The 20308-nt window shown below is 35.1% G+C and overlaps 2 long non-coding RNA genes across 2 annotated transcripts; both read right to left on the reverse strand.

The window, feature by feature from the left end:
- Positions 1-9881: 9881 nt before the first annotated feature.
- LOC123884847 lies at positions 9882-10580 on the reverse strand. Its single transcript, XR_006800961.1, has 2 exons — positions 10113-10580; positions 9882-10020 (listed from the first exon to the last, which is right to left on the reverse strand). It is a non-coding gene; the product is annotated as an uncharacterized LOC123884847 (long non-coding RNA).
- An 8320-nt stretch (positions 10581-18900) lies between these two features.
- Positions 18901-19599, reverse strand: LOC123884845. Its single transcript, XR_006800960.1, has 2 exons — positions 19132-19599; positions 18901-19039 (listed from the first exon to the last, which is right to left on the reverse strand). It is a non-coding gene; the product is annotated as an uncharacterized LOC123884845 (long non-coding RNA).
- Between the last annotated feature and the right edge of the window lie 709 nt (positions 19600-20308).

Genomic DNA, 20308 nt, shown 5'->3' on the forward strand with positions numbered 1-20308 from the left:
AGAAATATCATTTAATATAAATATTATCAGAACTCCTGAAGAGCTTCTGAAATTCGTAGAATAAAGAAATATGTTGGATGCGCAAAGTTTATTTGGAATCGCAAATTTATAATAAAATTATATAGCAAAAGTATTAAAACAGTTTGACATGGACAAATCTGTTGTGTACTAAAATGGTTGCGATGTCATTTGATTTGAGCAAAGATCGTGTAATGCCTCAAGAAAAATTTGAATTGGTCTTGACGTACCATATCTTAATTCAATTAAGGACACTGATATATTTTACTATATATAGTTATTATACATGTCGTGGTATTTTATTCAGCTAACACAGATATTAGAACAAAGTCAAACATAATATTTATACCTTAAAGAAACATCAATATCATCCAATCATGTGAAGATTTCAGGACTATATCAAGCAAGTTGAGAATGAGTTTTTGTCGATGTCTGTAATTCAACACATACAAGAAACTTGATGTTTTTTATTACAAAAGGATGGTTCATGCAACAATTCAATATGAAGATAATATCAGACACACTGATAATTTGGAGAAGAACATAATAAAGAAGATATGACAGATCTTTCTACAAAGTCAACTTCAAGTAAAGCTTTTGATCAACTAGTACTGAAGATTATTTGGTTTTTCATCTCCTGTATAATTGTTTTTATGAGGGGGAGACACAAATATGTACTCTTTTTCTCATCACCGTGGTTTTATCCCACTGAGTTTTCCTGGTAAGGTTTTTAATGAGGCAGTTCACATACAAATAATGATGTACTCTTTTTTAGAGAAAGAATATCCTTCATGGACATTTTTTTTTGGGGTGGGGGGTGTTATGAATAATATGTAGTGAATTTCCGTTATTGTGTAGGTTTTCTTGTCACCTAGTATGTCCTATAAATGACACTCTTATTTTCATGTAAACACACACATATGAATAGAATAATAACAATAGTCTATTCTTTTCTCTTCTCCATTTCTCCTCTCCTTCTCTATTATTTTATTCTTTAGAAATTGTTCATAACATAATTCTATTTATGTACTATGATACTATCATTGTTAGAGTTTTAAATCTATTTAAATGATTTATTCAATTTAGATCATATGAAACACTTCTCTAAGAAATTTTTGGGAAGTCGCAACCTCAAATAATACACATTTAATTGTTTTAAAATATACATTATTTAAATATTTCTTCATCTTCCTTTTTTCTTTGTATCTAAATAAGATGTCAAAATTTTGTGGCCACACAAGACCGCTTCTCTATTCTAAAAATCATCATAAATTAATTGTGTACTACATTGTTTATTATGCATGAGCTATATTTATGTCACTTAAAAAATTTGATAAATGGAAAATTTTAATGTGAACCACCTTTACAAGTGACCTATTGTGGAACAATACCTAAAAACTATTTAAAATTTCAACGACATACATTGTTATTTAAAAGCATAAGATAATGATCGTCCCTACTTTTATGATTGAAATGATGTGTTAATTGATATTGATTTGATTAAAACAACAAAAAATAAATATGTAACTTATATTGAACTAACTTATATTTAACCGTAAAGACAAAGAGAATTGTTCTTTTAAAAAGTATTACCGACAACCGTCAATTTTTTTGATAATTTGAAGTACTAACCCACAGTGAAACGCTTGTGAAGTTGGTCCAACGTAACACAAACCAGGACAAGGATTGTGTGACTTTTTGGAGGGAAAGGCAGGGTGACTTTGGTTTAATAACAACCATTCGATTGATCCTACGCACTAGATCATGTCATGTGTAGGGATGACAATGGGTAGGGTATGGGTAGGGTACTATAGTACCCATCCCCATACCCGCGGATTGAAAAAATACCCGTACCCATCCCCATACCCGCGTGGGTAACAACTTTTGCCCCCGTCCCCATACCCTATGGGTACCTAGGTACCCATACCCGTACCCGTTACCCGTATTTTTACTAAAAATAAATTGATCAATTATAAAATATCATATAATTTTAATAGAGTTAAAAAAAATTCAAAGATTTTAATATTGACTAATGAAAATTATAAACAAAATTATTATTAACCTTATGTTAAAGTTCATATTTATGTTAAATATTTACATTATTTTTATATTATGTTATAAATAAATATTTTTATTAAAAATATGTAATAGTTTAGTAGAGTTGTATTGTTTTAAATTGATTTACATATATTATAATATAATAATATAAATAAAATAAATAAATATATATTATGCGGGTATGGGGCGGGGTGGGTACTAAGGTACCCGTACCCGCACCCATACCCGTTCATTTTTGCGGGTAATTACCCATACCCGTGCCCGTACCCAAAATGCGGGTTTTTACCCTACCCGTTATGGGTAATTTTTGCGGGTACCCTCTGGGTATGGGTCAAATTGCCATCCCTAGTCATGTGTCATTTTATTTCTCTCCATCTGTCACAGTAAATAAAAGTTAAAATGAAACATCCAAATAGCAACCTGTGGCGCGTGCAGTTCTTTCCATCCGTCGCCGTCGTGCTTCTCTCTACCTCAGTCTTGTTTGCCGTCGTCGTCCTCTTGTTGCCGGTGTCTAGAGAAGTGCCTCCGATGTCTCTCTCACCACCGTCGTCCTCTTTACAGAGTATAAAATGGGTTGATTATATCTCTTTCAATCCTTTGTTTCTTCCTTTTCAATTGGTGTTATTTATTTTTTTTTTTACAACCTTTTAAATTGGTGGTTGATTCATATTTTCTTGGTTTTCCTTTTTCTGTTTCTATTTCTATTTCTATTTCTAATTGTTGATTTGGTTATTTTTTCATGTAGCAAGATTTTGGTTCCTATTTTGATAGTATGAGAGCACTGGGTTATGGTGGTAATGTGACTATTCTGTTTTGGTTATTGTTGACGACGGCGTATTGAACACCGGCGACAGTAACAGAGGCGGCAACGACGAGCAGCACGGGGCGGAGAGGAGGAGGACGACGGGTTGTGGGAAGTGGGTCGGACACTTGAGAATGGGTGTTGGTCTTCTACTTTATTTTATTTTTTAAAAAAAAAGAAATAAAATAATGATACATGGTGTAATCTGAAGCGTAGGATCAATTGAACAACTATTATTAAGCCAAAGTCACCATGCCTTTCCCTCCAAAAAGTCACACAATCCTTGTCCACACAAACCATACCATTGTAGTAGGAATATTAGAAGGGTCATGCTAAACAGTGTCCCCGGGGCACTTGTTAAGCATACCTAAAAAGGAAATAAAAAATAAAATTTATATTGAAAAGACAACTTTTTGTACTTTTGAGGCATTAAATGCACATATTTCGAGACAGAATTTCTATTTTAACATGCTTAACCAGTACCCAGAAGGCACTGTTTAGCATTTTCCATATTAAAAATATAAAGATGACAAATGCTAAGTGGTTCACCTTAAACCAAAACTTAAAATCATTAAAAATAAAATAAAATTAAATAACCACCGTGAACAATACTTTTCGATAAAATTAATAATTGAACATAAACGGCAAAAAAATAACATTAGTCATGTCCTCCCGTACTTTTAGCCGCATAGTACATATATTGGTAGACAGATATCGACATGACTTGACATGAAAATACAATTTTAATTGTCGTTTGAGATCTGAAACTTTCAAAAAAAAATTGATTGACATAGAAAGCATGTTTGATAGCTGCAAACAATTTGGTGTCGTTATTAGATTGGTCTTTTTTAGAGAATGGACCCAAAATTTTGATTTACTCCCTTTAATTTTATATATAAACAAAAAATTACTTTTTAGAATTATTAGAAAATGATATATCTAATTTATAATATAGATAAGGCAAATGCTAAATAGTGCCATTTGGACACTCTTTAAGCCCTTAAATAGTAAGTTTTTTATAGAATTTTTATCGGAATGCGTAAAGTCAACGCATTGAAAATCGTAGTGTTTAACTTTTTGAATAAAAAGTTTCCTTAAATGGAATGCTTAAAGAGTGTCCCGGGGACACTCGTTAGCAAGACCCTATAGATAATATGGTAAATTTTAATATAGACCACTTCATCAAGTGGTCCATGGTGGACCAGTAATGAATAACATTATAACGAATACGAATTTTACAAAATTCACCGTTGGATTGAAAGTTTATATCATATAGATTATTCATAGAAAAATTTAGAAAAATTGAAAATCATTTGATATGTTATTGAGACACATCAAGATTAACGTTTTATTAAATAACGTAAATTTTGATGGGTCTCAATAACATATCAAATGAATTTCAAAAAATTTTAAAAAATTTATGGATAATCTGTAAGATATAAACTTTTAATCCAACAGTTAATTTCGTAAAATTCATATTCGGTAGATCACTTGTCCACGGTGGACCATTTGTAAAAGTGGTTCACCGTAACATTAGCCTAGATAATATATTATTTTTTTAATAAATTTAAGAAATTAAAATTTGTTAATAAAATCTGAAGTAGTATATATTTTCCTAAAGTTTCTATATTATCTAGTATTCTATCTCAGATTTTTTTTTTAATAATCTACTGTATTTAAAAAACATTTACAGAAGCAACATATACTACATTAAAAACTTAAATTAAATGTTTTTGGTATGAATGATGTTCCAAAAGATATTAAACTCTAAAACTCAAATTATTTTTAAAACTGAGCCTGAGTGGTTGTGAGATTTTGGTGGGGTATTTTCAAAAATAAAATATTTTTAGCTAAAATGAGGTTAAGTTGATTTTCATAATAGACTTTCCAGATTTCTCCTAAAACTTTTTTTTTTGTTTTGATATTAGCAAACTTAGCTTATATAATTAATACATTTTCCATCATAATACTCATTGGCAAATCCAACCACCGCCGGCCCTAAAACTCTTTTTGATTTTCTTCTTCTTCTCTCACCCATAGAGGGGTGGTTTTAGGTCAATTTTTGGCCTAAAATCACCCCTTTACATTTTTTTCTTCTTACTTTTTAATACAAATAAGTGATTTTCACATAGTTTAAGTCTTATAGTTTTATTTTCATCTTTGCGATTTTATCCTTTGTTTTGATTTTCAGTATTGTTGTCCCGTCTTAGTGCGGAGTATTGTTGTCCCGTCTTAGTGCGGAGTATTGTTGTCCCGTCTTTGTGCGGTGTTCATTTGTTTCAGGTTTGAAGATTAAGGTTGATTCAGTGCAGATCCAATCAATGACTTTTGTACCATCAACGCTACAGATCCGGCGACATGAATGTTCCGGAAACTTCAATCTAGTCAAATATGTAGGCTTTTGCAATATGTCGTTTGATGCTATTAACACGGATGCTGTGAGTTTGTTCGCAGATTCATCCTTTTTGTTTTTAGCGATTTTGATTTGTATTGCATCGATGTACTCTTATCAATTTGAATGAATGAATATCTTTTATTTAGTCAAAAAAAAAACTTATATAATTAATAATATCAGTAATATTTCGTAACCCAAGAGAAAAGATCAAAATATCAAATAGACCATCAACGGTCATCACATGGTTTTTAATAATATTCCGTGACCCAAGAGATTTCCAAGTTTCTATAGCAATTGGGCAAGAGTAAACTGTCAAATATCACATGAAATTTTACAATTCATCAAATACTCCCATTCTATTTGGAAATAGGCAAATACCCTCCTGAAGTTTTAAAAGTCAATCAAATTGCCCCATGGCGTGGACTCTGACTGGTAGTATCAGGGGGCAATTTGATTGACTTTTTAAAATTTCAGGTGGTATTTGCCTATTTCCAAATTTCAATGGGGTATTTGACGAATTTTAAAATTTCAGTGGGGTATTTGACAAATTGGGCAAGTGACAAAAAGATGCCAAACATTTTCTCCATACGCATCACAACACACACAATATTGAGATCATTGTACCTTTGTTGTGATATGCTTGCTCCTGGTTGGAAGGCAATCACAAACATCCTCCCCACAAAAATTTTCACCATTGGCGGGACTTCCAAATTCCAAACTAAAGACCAATCACCATGCACACGTAAGTAAGAAGTATCAATTAAATTGTTGACAACTAGATGATAAGCCGACTTGACCGAAAAAATACCTCTAGAATCCGGCCACCATGTAAGCGAGTCCGCCGTCATCGAATCTAACAGAGGTGTATTAAGCACATTGTCAACATCCTCAGCCCAACCAAGCTACAAACGATATTTTCATCCCATTGCTTGCTCTCTACACTCAATAAATCGCCACTAATAAAAAAAGTCACAGGCTGAATCTTTGAACCATTCGACCTACGCACCCAATTGTCCAACCACACATGAATATGAGACTCATCCCCTATATTCCAACGCAACCCTTATTTCAATAAAACACGAGAAGAACAAATGCTTCGCCAAGTGTTACTCGGATTACTACCAATCTTAGCTCCCAACAAGTCTCCATTTGGAAAATATTTAGTTTTGAGAACTCTAGCAACTAACTACTTAAAATTGCAAAAATAGGACAATAAAATTGGTGGCTTTCTATTTTGAAAAATGCTAAACCCCACGAAAAAATGAATCACGAGATTAAACTTTGATAGTTTATATTCATTCTCTACCGTGTTTTCCAAATGATCTTGAGTTGAAAATTTGACCCTCCTTTAAGAAGAAGACACATAATGTTTCGTGAAAAATCTTAGAAATGGGTGTTTGAGCCTAACTCATTCATACAAAATCGGCTTGTAAAGTGTGGATTGTCTTCTACTTAACAAAAAATTTGCAAGAAAGTTTTTGGTATGTATAGCAACACTCTTCTATATATTTTTTTTTTTGAAGCATTATCTTTATGTTGATGCTTTCATCTTCCCCTTTCAATTAATTCTTTATCTTTATTTTGTATTTCATCGTGATTCTTTGTGCAATTATGTTGCATTTTTAAGGTAGTTTACACTATTTTAGAAAAAGAATAAATTGATATAAATTTGGTAAAATAAGGGACCACTTTGAAATTGGAAAATGGACCAATTTGTAATAAAAGTAATATTTCAATATATTGATAACTGAAAGATTTTTTTTCTTCAACTTGTGATATAAAGGTAACTAACAATTAATTTGTACTGATGGGGAGAATTTGGTGGTGGGAGTAGGCATGACAATAAAACCCATACCCACGGGTACCCACCCAAACCATACCAGCTTTGACGGGGAAAACCCGAGTTGACTGGGTTTGGGTTTTCCCCGATTTCAAAAGATGGGTTTGGGGCGGGTAATGGGTACATTGATACTCACCCCGAACCCGTCCCCGAACCCGCTCCGCTTATACTAAAAATTAGATTTCACCTCTTTTAAATTAGAAACTCTTAAACAATCTCTTAAATCACATTCATATATTTATTTTTTATTTTAATTTGAGTATTAAACAAACCATTTTTACTATTTTTTTTTTCTTTATTTAAAAAAATATTGTTGAGAGAAAATAATTTTGGACATTTAACTATTTTTTAATAAAAAATACTAAAATATAATCTAAATTCATGTGGAAAGAGACATAATGAGGATACCCGAAACCCGATGGGGATACCCGATCCCCGTTGGGTATGGGTTTGGGGTTATCATTTTTATCCCCGCTCGAATTTGGGATGAGTTTGGGGAAACCCGAACTTTATGAGTTTGGGTTTGGGGAGGGCAAAACCCGTCCCCGCCCCGCCCCATTGCCATGCCTAGGTGGGAGATAAAACCGGCGTTAACAGAAAATTTTGGGAACAACTTCATTACAAAGAAAGCTTGATTAAACAGAAATCAAGAATGAAATGGATAAGGGAAGGTGATTCCAATACTCGTTTTTTCCATTCAAGTCTCAAAAACAGAAGAAGAAGAAATCAATTGTTGGTACTTAGAAAAGGAGATGATTGGATACAAGGGGTAGACAACATTAAGATGCTAGCCAAAAATCATTTTTCTAGGAACTTCATTGAAGATTGCCATAACAGACCCTTTGTTAATGACATCAATTTTCAAAAGTTATCTATTGAAGACAATGATTTGTTACTACTGCCTTTTTCAGAGGAAGAAGTTAGAGAGGTGATATGGAGTTGTGATGGTAATAAGAGCCCCGGGCCAGACGGATTCAATTTTAATTTTTTGAAGGCGTGTTGGTCGATTTTGAAATTCGATGTTATGGAATTCTTGAACGAATTTCATCAAAATGCTGTTTTACCAAAGGCAATCACAGCGTCGTTTTTAGCGCTTATTCCTAAGAAGGATCATCCTCAACAATTATCAGATTATCGCCCCATCTGTTTGATTGGCATGCTATATAAAATTTTATCTAAATTATTGGCTGCGAGGTTGAAGAATGTAATGGGAAAGCTTATCTCAACTTGTCAATCGGCTTTTATTCCCGGAAGACAGATTTTAGACGGTGTTTTGGTTCTTAACGAAGTCATTGATCTAGCCAAGAGGAGAAAAGATTGTTGCTTATTATTTAAAGTGGATTTTGAACGCGCGTACGACACAATCAGCTGGAATTATTTGGAAAGCATGATGTTAAAAATGGGGTTCGCTGAGAGGTGGATGAAATGGATAAGAGCTTGTATTTTCAATAGTTCGATGTCAGTGTTAATCAACGGCAGTCCAACAGAGGATTTTACGGTTGGTAAGGGACTTCGACAAGGTGACCCTCTTTCCCCATTCTTGTTTTTGATAGCAGCCGAAGGCTTAATCGGGATGGTAAACAAGGCAGTGGAAATTGGCAAGTTTGTTGGTTATAAAGTGAATGACTCAATTCGATTTCAGATACTGCAGTTTGCAGATGACACAATTCTGTTGGGGGAATGCTCATGGGACAACGTCCGAACTATGAAGTCTATTTTAAGAGGCTTTGAATTAGTCTCGGGGCTGAAGGTTAATTTTGTTAAAAGTAAGTTGTATGGTATTAATGTGGAAGCCAATGTTCTAAAAGCAGCAGCAACTTTTTTGGATTGTAGTTATGATACCATTCCTTTTAAATTTTTGGGTATTCCGGTGGGAGCAAATCCGAGGAGGAAAGCGACATGGACTCCTATAGTCGATTCAATGACGAAAAGACTTTCACGATGGAATGGTCGTAATCTTTCGATTGGAGGAAGAGTGACGTTGATCAACTCTGTGTTGTCGAGTCTACCTTTATATTTTTTTTCGTTCTACAAGGCTCCACTTGGAATTATTAATCAATTGGTGCGAATTCAACGGAATTTTCTTTGGGGAGGCAGCGCGGAGGTTAAAAAACTTTGTTGGGTCAGCTGGGCACAAGTGTGTTTACCCAAAGAGAAGGGTGGTTTAGGAGTGAAGAATATAGAAATGTTTAACTCGGCTCTTTTGTGCAAATGGAAGTGGAGGTGCTTAAATGATAAAGATGCTATTTGGCATGCTCTGCTGATGTACAGGTATGGGCCTTTATCTATTAAACTCTTGAGCTAGGTGTCGTACCCCAATTTTTGACCTAAGATCCCGTTGCATTCACATTTTTTTTTCATATCTTTTATCCGGGATATTCCTTTATTTTTTAAACGAAATTTCGGCAAAGAGGTATTTTAAAATACCTCATTTTCGTTTTGGTTCAAGTGTCCTTTCGTCCTTTTTCTTAGTGTTAGTCTTTTTGTTTTATTTTTATATCTTTAGTTCTATTATTACCATTATAATTATTATACTTATTATTATTATTATTATTATTATTATTATTAAAAATAAAAAAACATATAAAAGAAAAGGAGCAGCACGCTGCTTTCCCTTCCCCTTTCTTTTTAAAAAATTTCCTTTTTCCTTTTTATTATTATTGGTATTATTATAATAATGAAAAAAAACAAAAATCAAAAGGAAAAAGAAGAACAGCAACAGCACGCTCCCCTCCCTTTTATTTTATTTTATTATTTGTTATTTTTTGTTTAATTTTAAACAATACAAAAAAAGAAAAAAAAACACGCAACAGTACTGCAACCGGTACTGCTGCGCCTCCTTGCCTCCTCTTTCTCTTCACCTTTTGCTGCAACTTTAACTACAACAAGCAACAGTACATCCCTTTCCTGCAAAAAATCTCACTTTAATCAACAAGTTCAAACAGCAGCAGACCAAACATTTTGCTTTTGTAATTTTCCATAAAACTTTGTTCACTCACACACTCTAGATCAAATGTCAACTTTGATCTTGAAAGCTCTATAAATAGAGCCAAAACACACGCAGAAAAGAAAAAAAAAGGAGAAGAGAAAATTTCAATTGAGAGAAAACACATAAAATTTTCACAAGAGTAAAAATATATCAAAGAAAGAAAGCAGTGAAGAAGAGGAGTCCGAATCTTTTGGTCTTCAAGGGTTAGTTCGACCTTAACTTATCTTTTTTTCCCTATTTTGTTTAAAAGTCTTCCTTTTGGGTTTGTTTTGATTTTTGTGTGTTTACCAGAATAAAAAAACGAATCACAGAACTTAGATCAAATATTTTGAATAATTGCTTTTTGTCTTGGTTCGGATTTGGATTCGAAAAAACAGTTTCTTGGGTTTGATTTTGGGTGTTTTGAGGGTGGATTTAGTGTTTAACACCAAAAAAAATAAAAAATAAAAATAAGAAGAAAAGTGTTCCGGCGGCACCGCCGTACTGTTACGGCAGCCGCCGCGCCGGAATCTAAGCTCCGTGGTGGCAGCCCACCGGAGAAGATGAAGATTCATCTCTCCTTATGAACCCTAGCAGAGAAGAGGGAACTGAGAAAGAGAAGAAGGAGGAAGTGAGAGAAAAAAAAAAGAATGAAAAAAAATCGGTAGGATTTGGGTATTTATACCCCAGCCTGATCCTGTGTGCGCGTGTCTATCGCAGCACGCCATAAGCCCTTTTGTTACTGCCGCTGATCTTCATCACACGGCTTATATTCTTTTCTTCCCGGACCAGATCAGGACTGTCTGATCAATCACACGGTCAGATGTGATTCCTGACTTTTGTTTGTTTTTTTGGGCGTTTTGGGCCTGTCTGGTCTTGGGCCTGTGTGTTTTTACTATACTCGCACCCCCTTTTATTACAGGTTTGCACTCCCTTATCATTTCAATTATTTATTTAATATAACAAAACAAAAAGATCAAAATATGTTTTATTTAGGGTTTATTTTTGTTCGGGATGCTTATGTCCATGTCCAAGGGAATAAATAAATTCTTTTTTTTTTCGTTAACCTCGCGTCACGTTTTTTTTCACTTATCCCTTCAAAATAAAAAAAGTTTTTGTTTTCTAGTAAAGAGGATTTCAACAAAAGAGGAGTGGTCGGACGGATGACTTTCCACCCCTCGGTTGCTTTGGATTTCTTGCCGGATGGCTTGCGGTCCGAGTAATCGACGCTAAAAAATAATACTTTTCTTTAAAAGATAATAAAAAACTTTCAAATAAATCAAAAATACTTTCAAAAAATAATCTTTTCCTAATAAACTTCGACTTTCGTCGAGAGACTTTTTTTCAACCTTTTTTCCAAATAAATGCTTTAATACACTTAAGCATGTTTAAATATTTTTCAAAAGAAACTAAAAAATAAAAAACAAATTCAAACATTTTTGCCGCTTGGCTTTTAATTTTAAAACATTTTCACAAAAGAGTTTAGATATGAGTCATCTCTATGGTCGAGAATTCTAATATTCTCCATAACATTAAAACAATGAAAAATGTGATTTCTTCTTCATTTAGGAGAGTTAGTGGCATACTCGACGATGAATTCCGAGTGAGAGCCCTTCCCTATTATGAAGCAAAAATCTCATTTTAGCATGTTTGTGGTGGATTAAAAGGAGTTTAAAACTTAAGATGACGACTCGTCTTTCCTCCTAAAAAATAACCAAACAAACCATTTTACAATTTTTACCCCGAACTACGGGATTTTGATCCTTAACGGGTACGTAGTGCAAGAGACCTTGCGTCTTCTCAAATCAAAATTAATAAAATATATTTTCTTTTTCTTCTCATTATCCCAATTATTTATAAATAATTATTTACAAGCAAATCCTTTTTAGCACAAAATACACATAAGCACAAGAGGTTCCCGTAGAGTACTACGGATACAAAGGGTGCTAATACCTTCCCTTTGTATAACTAACCCCCGAACCTTTTAATCTCTAAAAAATTTAATTTTGGGTTTATTCGATCTTTTTCCCTTCCCTTGGATAAATTAAAGTTCGGTGGTGAATCATTTTTTGAGAACCAAAGCTAGCCAATAGCTTGGCGTCCGAAAATCACCGCGACAGAAATGGCGACTTCACTGGGGAAACCCCCAAGAGGGTTAAGCCTAACTTGTGTATATGTTATTCTGTGCTATTATTTGCTTGTATATCTTGTTTATTTTATAATACTGATTTATTTGGGCTTATTACTTATGAGAGAAAAGTTCTCTACCCGGACTTGAGCAAACACTTATGATAAGTTAGTGGTTGAGTGTTGACCTTCGTGGTGGATGCCTCGTAGGGTTAACATGAAAACCACGCCTAGAGTAGACTCTCTTGGAGATGTCATTGTCTTGCGAGGATTTGCAATGACGATGATATTTTCTCGTTGGGTCCATGACTCTAGGGACCTTTTTTTTAAACCGGTCTAGAACCTTGAAACATGTTATTAAGGACTTATTTCTAGAGCCCTAGTTGGTGGTTAAGCGTTGACCTTCGTGGTGGATATCTCGTAGGGTCGACGCAAAGGCCACACCTAAAAGAGATTGTTTGTAATGATTGCAGTCTTGTGAGGATTTACAATGACTGCAATATTTTCAAATAAAGATCAATGATTTTAGGGACCATTAGGGAACTTAGAACCAACATGTGAGGGGGTGGTAGTTCAAATGTTTTTAAAAAAGTTAACACTAGATGACTTGAAATTATCCCGGACCATACCCTTGCATCCATAACCATGCATCCATGCATTCATGAAAATTTTTAATTTGGTTTTCAAAGAACTTGGGATTCCCTTTGCAAACGTCATAGGTTCTGTAATCCTTCCATTATCAATGAAATGAAGTTTTTTTCTCTTTTCCACCTTTAGAAACGTTGGTATGCTTTGTTACCATTCATACTCGTTTTTTCTCTACCATTAGTAAATGTTGGTACGTTTTTCTCTTTTCCTTCAGTAAAAGGTGGCACGTTTTTCTAAAAAAGGAATTGTGTCCTTATGATGTTTGCGATTAAAATATTGAGTTCCTTGAAAACCAATAAAAATAAATCATGGGCATTGCATTTCATGCATCATTCAAGTTTTCAAACTCTGGGAACTATTCGTGCCTTTTCTCTCCAATCTTCGAGTCGGTCACAAAGTACAACACCGTGCAAACCTGAAAAAGAGAATGGACGCATCCAAGAAAATATTGAGCTTCATGAAGAGGTAACAACGTTCCAAACAATTGTCAGTTCAAAAATTGTTGCTACTCCAGCTTCTGTGCCTCCATTTAGTGTTTCCTAGCATCAAATAACCAATGAATTTTTCGGGGGCATGCCTTGAACACCGATGCAAACAAGAAATACTTCGCCAAAAAAAAAAAACAGCTCGCTAGGTTGAAAACCCGAAAGGGCGGCTTAGGCAAAAATGAGCGTCTCGGTGGATCGAAAACCTGAAAAGGCGGTCCAGACAAAAATTAGAGACATAAACAGAAAATAATCATCCCGATAGACCGAAAACCCGAAGGGCCAAAAGTTAGGGATTATGGCAAGTAATCACACTTGGCAAAGTTTGACCATCTTGGAGGATTCTTCACCAAAGACTCCCAATTCAATGCCTAAGGGATACCGACCTGCATGCTTATTTGTAATTTTTCTTGTTTTGATCAATAACAGATTGCATGCATAACTTGTTTATATTTGAATTCTAATCTTAGTACAATGAATATATTTGTCTTGAAGAAATCCATTTGTTTCACTCATGTTTGCTTTCAATTAAACTGTTTTTTATGATACCTACCAATCCTCTTGCTTAGGCAGAAATTGGAGGGAGGATGATGATTGAAAACGCAAAAACTATGATTGTGTGCTTTTGAATAAAACCCTGTTGATGATGTACAGGCATTGTTTCAATTCCCAAACACCGGAGATATAAGGAAGATAATCCCTCGTTAACCTTGTTGAGCCTTTGAAGTAGGAGTTTCTTTTCAATACAAAACATAACCCTTTCATTTAACCTGGGGCATGGGTAGTATTCATTTTATTTGACCAAGTGTTCAGATTTCATTAAGATATGTACCTATGAGGATCAACCGCAATAGCTATCCTTCATTCTTCAAGAGATGAAAAAGGGGTGTGAAACCACAATGGTTATCACTCATCCATCAAGGGATAAGGCAGACAAAACCCTTTTCAACTTAAGACAAAGTGATACGATTTGTTCAAAATCAAGATATCAAAAGACCAATCAAAAGAAAGAAGCAAAAAAAAAAAGCCCGCTAAGACCAAGCTTGAAAACAAGTGGCTTAGGCAAAAATTAGGGCATCCCGCTGGACTACCAATTCAAAAGAAGGAGTTCAGGCAAAAGTTAGGGAAAATGAAAAATGAAAAGTGAAAGGGTTACTAAAGCCAAGGTCTTCAATACCAAAAAGAACAAATCTGTGTGACTACAACCACAAAAACAAAAAAAAAGGGTGACTGCTACACCGAAAGCCTCATTGATTCTTTAAGCGTCAAATTTTTTTTTTTTTTTTTTTTTTTTTTTTTTGAGAAATGAACACTCTGGTTGAATGAAATGAACATAGGACTGAAGAACATCACGAAGAATGGGTGGGCACAAATAACCTTTGAGCCTTAAAATCTTTTTTTCTAAAAACCGTGAACCAGGCCACGTTACAACCCTCAAAAGTCCTAATTGAAACAAGGTTTATTTCGATAGCACACTTTTAAGCGCTCCTGGCTCCCATAAGTTTTGCTCAAAATCTGTGATGGTATCATATGCTTTTGTATATTTGTTTTTCAAAAAATCAATGTCATATCTTTACCAGTGATTCAATCACAAGGTTTGGCGACATCCTTTTAATAAAATCTTCAAGACTCACATAATTGTTGCATTAGAATTCTCATTCTTAGAATAAACTTTTTTTGCTTGTAAAACATTTGTTTGATATCAAGGAAACTTACAATTAAGCATGAGCAAGGGGCATTTTGTCTAGAAGATTTGTTGAGAAAATAATACGTCAAGCACCGTCAATCTGGGGCAGTTACCTCGAGATTTGATGAATCTCTCTGTGAATCCATTGATCAAACGGTTTATCGCAGAGGCCGTACGGTCTGGGGCAAGTTGTGAATTGAAGGCTACCATGATCAGCACAATGAACTAGGGGCACCCGAAGTGGTTTCTAGGGGCAATCCAGATCTGTCAAGATGGTTGTTGTGTTTCTTCCTCTTTAAGCCAAGAATCATTCTCCGATAGAGTTGATCTTTTGGGACATGTGCAATTTCTCTGAAGTAGAGTGTTGGGTATATGATCCAGCATTTCCCGCAACTAAATACTGAGCTTGAACGTTCCCCAGTGGTCCCCGACTAAGCCTCGAAGAAGAATCCTCGTTGTTATCCTTTCGACAGGATCTGAGGTATTAGAGGTTCCTCCCCACGAAAGTATTATCCTCTCCCCAGTGAGAGTTGAGCATTGTAGAAGGACTCTACTTATCGGTGGTCTGATCTCTCTCTAGTGATGTTTCCATCTTGATTGAGAATGGCTGAGTGTTCAGTTGTACTATATTGTTTGGTCATCGCCAATTTGTCTGTTTTGTCTGTTTTGTCAGCGTATACATGATACACATCATAACATTCATGCATTTATTCATTCATCATGCATAGCCGAATGTATATTCGTTGCTCTTTTTTGCATTTTTGATGTTTGTTCCTTCTCGTCATAAGGTGTATGTACTCCTCTCAATTAGAGTTTACCCCTTAAGCAGAAAATTCCTCTGTTTTGAATCTCCATTAAGTTTGTCCCTTATGGAAGTATTTTATTCAGTGTTCTGCTCCGGTTCACATTTGGATAGAACAACCCCTTAGTTGAGTTATTTTCTCACTAAAGTCTTCTTTGACTGTTTCTCTCCAGTTCATTCCTGGATTGAATGTTGTTTCCCCAGCAGTTACTGTTTGGAAAGTGGTTCAGGAGATTGCATTTATTTTGCAAACTTGATATTTCACAACACAGCTTTTATTTCCCCAGAGGAATCACCAACATTAGCTCGCCTTGCAAAAAATTATCAATTATATCCCCAACAAGTGGTAGTCTCTTTATTTGGACAGCTTGTGTCTTATGGATATCTCAACTATCAACAGCAAATGGCAATCTCTTTGAGAAGTTTGCTTATCAACAGCAAATGGCAATCTCTTTGAGAAGTTTGCTCACCGACATCAAATGGCAGTTCTTTATTTGAACAGTTTGCTTGTCCCCGGATTATCAACAGCAAATGGCAATCTCTTTGAGAAGTTTGCTTATCGACAACAAATGGCAGTTCTTTATTTGAACAGTTTGTTTGTCCCCGAATTATCAACAGCAAATGGCAATCTCTTTGAGAAGTTTGCTCACCGACATCAAATGGCAGTTCTTTATTTGAACAGTTTGTTTGTCCCCGGATTATCAACAGCAAATGGCAATCTCTTTGAGAAGTTTGCTTATCTACAACAAATGGCAGTTCTTTATTTGAACAGTTTGTTTGTCCCCGGATTATCAACAGCAAATGGCAATCTCTTTGAGAAGTTTGCTTATTGACAACAAATGGCAGTCTCTTTCTGAAAAACAGTTTGTTTGTCCTCGAATTATCAACAACAAATGGCAATCTCTTTGAGAAGTTTGCTTATCAATAGCAAATGGCAATCTCTTTGAGAAGTTTGCTTATCGACAACAAATGGCAGTCTCTTTCTGAAGAACAGTTTGTTTGTCCCCAGAAAAAGGGTAAACCTCATAGCCGGACTCTGCTCCACCAATGGCTTGTACTCCATCTCCAGCAATGTCTGCACTCTGTCAAGATCTGCCGAGTATTGTTGGCTTATCTCTTGTTTCAATTATCCTATCAGTTTTGTCAGTATACACAACGCATATATGACACTCATACATAGCATTCATACATATTCGCATCAATTCATGCATAATTGCATTTGGTTGTTCAATATTTCAATTGTCTTAATTGTGTCTATTCTAGAAAATGGGTTGGGTGTGTCATTCCCTCCAGTAGGTTGTCGGCCGTAAGCAGAAAATGTATATCCTTTTAAAATCCCCACTGAGTTCCTTCCTCGTGGAAGAAGGTTGATTCAGTTGTTTCCCTTTCCAAATACATGGATGGGAAGACCCCCAGTCGAGTTCATTCCTCATTGGGTATAGAGTCTTGTTTGACCGTTTTTCTCCAGTTCGTCCCTGGATTGAATCCCGACCCCAAGCAGCAAGTGGTATTCTGTTTATTTGAGCAACTTGTATGTCACCAGATATCTCTTCAATTTCCTCAAGTGTTTTTATCCCCAGTAAGTCTTGTCAAGAGATTCTGTTTAAAAACCTTACAGACGTTTTACGATCTAATCCACCCGCGTCACTCTTAAAGATCCCCGGTGGAGTTATTGATTCCCAATTCCTAACAAGTGGCAGTCCCTTTAGCGGGAACAACTTGTATTTGTTACCCTCAGTAAAGGTTGGTAATTCTCATCCTTTCGTATTACCTTGATAAGCAGGTAATTTCGGTCTCATTGTCTTGATAAGCAGATAATGTCAGTCTCTTTTCGTATTACCTTGATAAGCAGGTAATTCCGGTCACATTGTCTTGATAAGCAGATAATGTCCGTCTTTTTTCATATTACCTTGATAAACAGGTAATTCCGGTCACATTGTCTTGATAAGCAGATAATGTCCGTCTCTTTTCGTATTACCTTGATAAGCAGGTAATTCCGGTCACATTGTCTTGATAAGCAGATAATGTCCGTCTTTTTTCATATTACCTTGATAAACAGGTAATTCCGGTCACATTGTCTTGATAAGCAGATAATGTCCGTCTCTTTTCGTATTACCTTGATAAGCAGGTAATTCCGGTCACATTGTCTTGATAAGCAGATAATGTCCGTCTCTTTTCGTATTGCCTTGATAAGCAGGTAATTTCAGTCTCATTGTCTTGATAAGCAGATAATGTCCGTCCTCTTTTTCCATATTACCTTGATAAACAGGTAATTTTGGTATCATTATCTTGATAAGCGAATAATGTATAACCTTTTCCCCCAATGAAGCTGCGTTGCTACCCCAGTGGAGTCGGATCTTTTTCTTCTCCCTTTCATTGTTCTTCTCCCCCAGTCGGGTCACTTTTGAACTTCCATGTGTTCCCCAGTAATAAAATTTGTCTCTTATGATCCCACTTTCCCACAGGATCCAGAGTCTTGCATTAACATTACATAAGCATTATCGGCATCTTAGGTCCAAAATTGGGTACTCTATATTTAAGTCTCTTCATCCTGTCGAGACGAAGATTTCATCTTCATATCTCCAGATGAAGAAACTTAAATAGGGGCATCTGTCGTACCCCAATTTTTGACCTAAGATCCCGTTGCATTCACATTTTTTTTTCATATCTTTTATCCGGGATATTCCTTTATTTTTTAAACGAAATTTCGGCAAAGAGGTATTTTAAAATACCTCATTTTCGTTTTGGTTCAAGTGTCCTTTCGTCCTTTTTCTTAGTGTTAGTCTTTTTGTTTTATTTTTATATCTTTAGTTCTATTATTACCATTATAATTATTATACTTATTATTATTATTATTATTATTATTATTAAAAATAAAAAAACATATAAAAGAAAAGGAGCAGCACGCTGCTTTCCCTTCCCCTTTCTTTTTAAAAAATTTCCTTTTTCCTTTTTATTATTATTGGTATTATTATAATAATGAAAAAAAACAAAAATCAAAAGGAAAAAGAAGAACAGCAACAGCACGCTCCCCTCCCTTTTATTTTATTTTATTATTTGTTATTTTTTGTTTAATTTTAAACAATACAAAAAAAGAAAAAAAAACACGCAACAGTACTGCAACCGGTACTGCTGCGCCTCCTTGCCTCCTCTTTCTCTTCACCTTTTGCTGCAACTTTAACTACAACAAGCAACAGTACATCCCTTTCCTGCAAAAAATCTCACTTTAATCAACAAGTTCAAACAGCAGCAGACCAAACATTTTGCTTTTGTAATTTTCCATAAAACTTTGTTCACTCACACACTCTAGATCAAATGTCAACTTTGATCTTGAAAGCTCTATAAATAGAGCCAAAACACACGCAGAAAAGAAAAAAAAAGGAGAAGAGAAAATTTCAATTGAGAGAAAACACATAAAATTTTCACAAGAGTAAAAATATATCAAAGAAAGAAAGCAGTGAAGAAGAGGAGTCCGAATCTTTTGGTCTTCAAGGGTTAGTTCGACCTTAACTTATCTTTTTTTCCCTATTTTGTTTAAAAGTCTTCCTTTTGGGTTTGTTTTGATTTTTGTGTGTTTACCAGAATAAAAAAACGAATCACAGAACTTAGATCAAATATTTTGAATAATTGCTTTTTGTCTTGGTTCGGATTTGGATTCGAAAAAACAGTTTCTTGGGTTTGATTTTGGGTGTTTTGAGGGTGGATTTAGTGTTTAACACCAAAAAAAATAAAAAATAAAAATAAGAAGAAAAGTGTTCCGGCGGCACCGCCGTACTGTTACGGCAGCCGCCGCGCCGGAATCTAAGCTCCGTGGTGGCAGCCCACCGGAGAAGATGAAGATTCATCTCTCCTTATGAACCCTAGCAGAGAAGAGGGAACTGAGAAAGAGAAGAAGGAGGAAGTGAGAGAAAAAAAAAAGAATGAAAAAAAATCGGTAGGATTTGGGTATTTATACCCCAGCCTGATCCTGTGTGCGCGTGTCTATCGCAGCACGCCATAAGCCCTTTTGTTACTGCCGCTGATCTTCATCACACGGCTTATATTCTTTTCTTCCCGGACCAGATCAGGACTGTCTGATCAATCACACGGTCAGATGTGATTCCTGACTTTTGTTTGTTTTTTTGGGCGTTTTGGGCCTGTCTGGTCTTGGGCCTGTGTGTTTTTACTATACTCGCACCCCCTTTTATTACAGGTTTGCACTCCCTTATCATTTCAATTATTTATTTAATATAACAAAACAAAAAGATCAAAATATGTTTTATTTAGGGTTTATTTTTGTTCGGGATGCTTATGTCCATGTCCAAGGGAATAAATAAATTCTTTTTTTTTTCGTTAACCTCGCGTCACGTTTTTTTTCACTTATCCCTTCAAAATAAAAAAAGTTTTTGTTTTCTAGTAAAGAGGATTTCAACAAAAGAGGAGTGGTCGGACGGATGACTTTCCACCCCTCGGTTGCTTTGGATTTCTTGCCGGATGGC

Source organism: Trifolium pratense, linkage group LG5, assembly GCF_020283565.1.
Source record: "Trifolium pratense cultivar HEN17-A07 linkage group LG5, ARS_RC_1.1, whole genome shotgun sequence".
Classification (NCBI taxonomy): domain Eukaryota; kingdom Viridiplantae; phylum Streptophyta; class Magnoliopsida; order Fabales; family Fabaceae; genus Trifolium; species Trifolium pratense.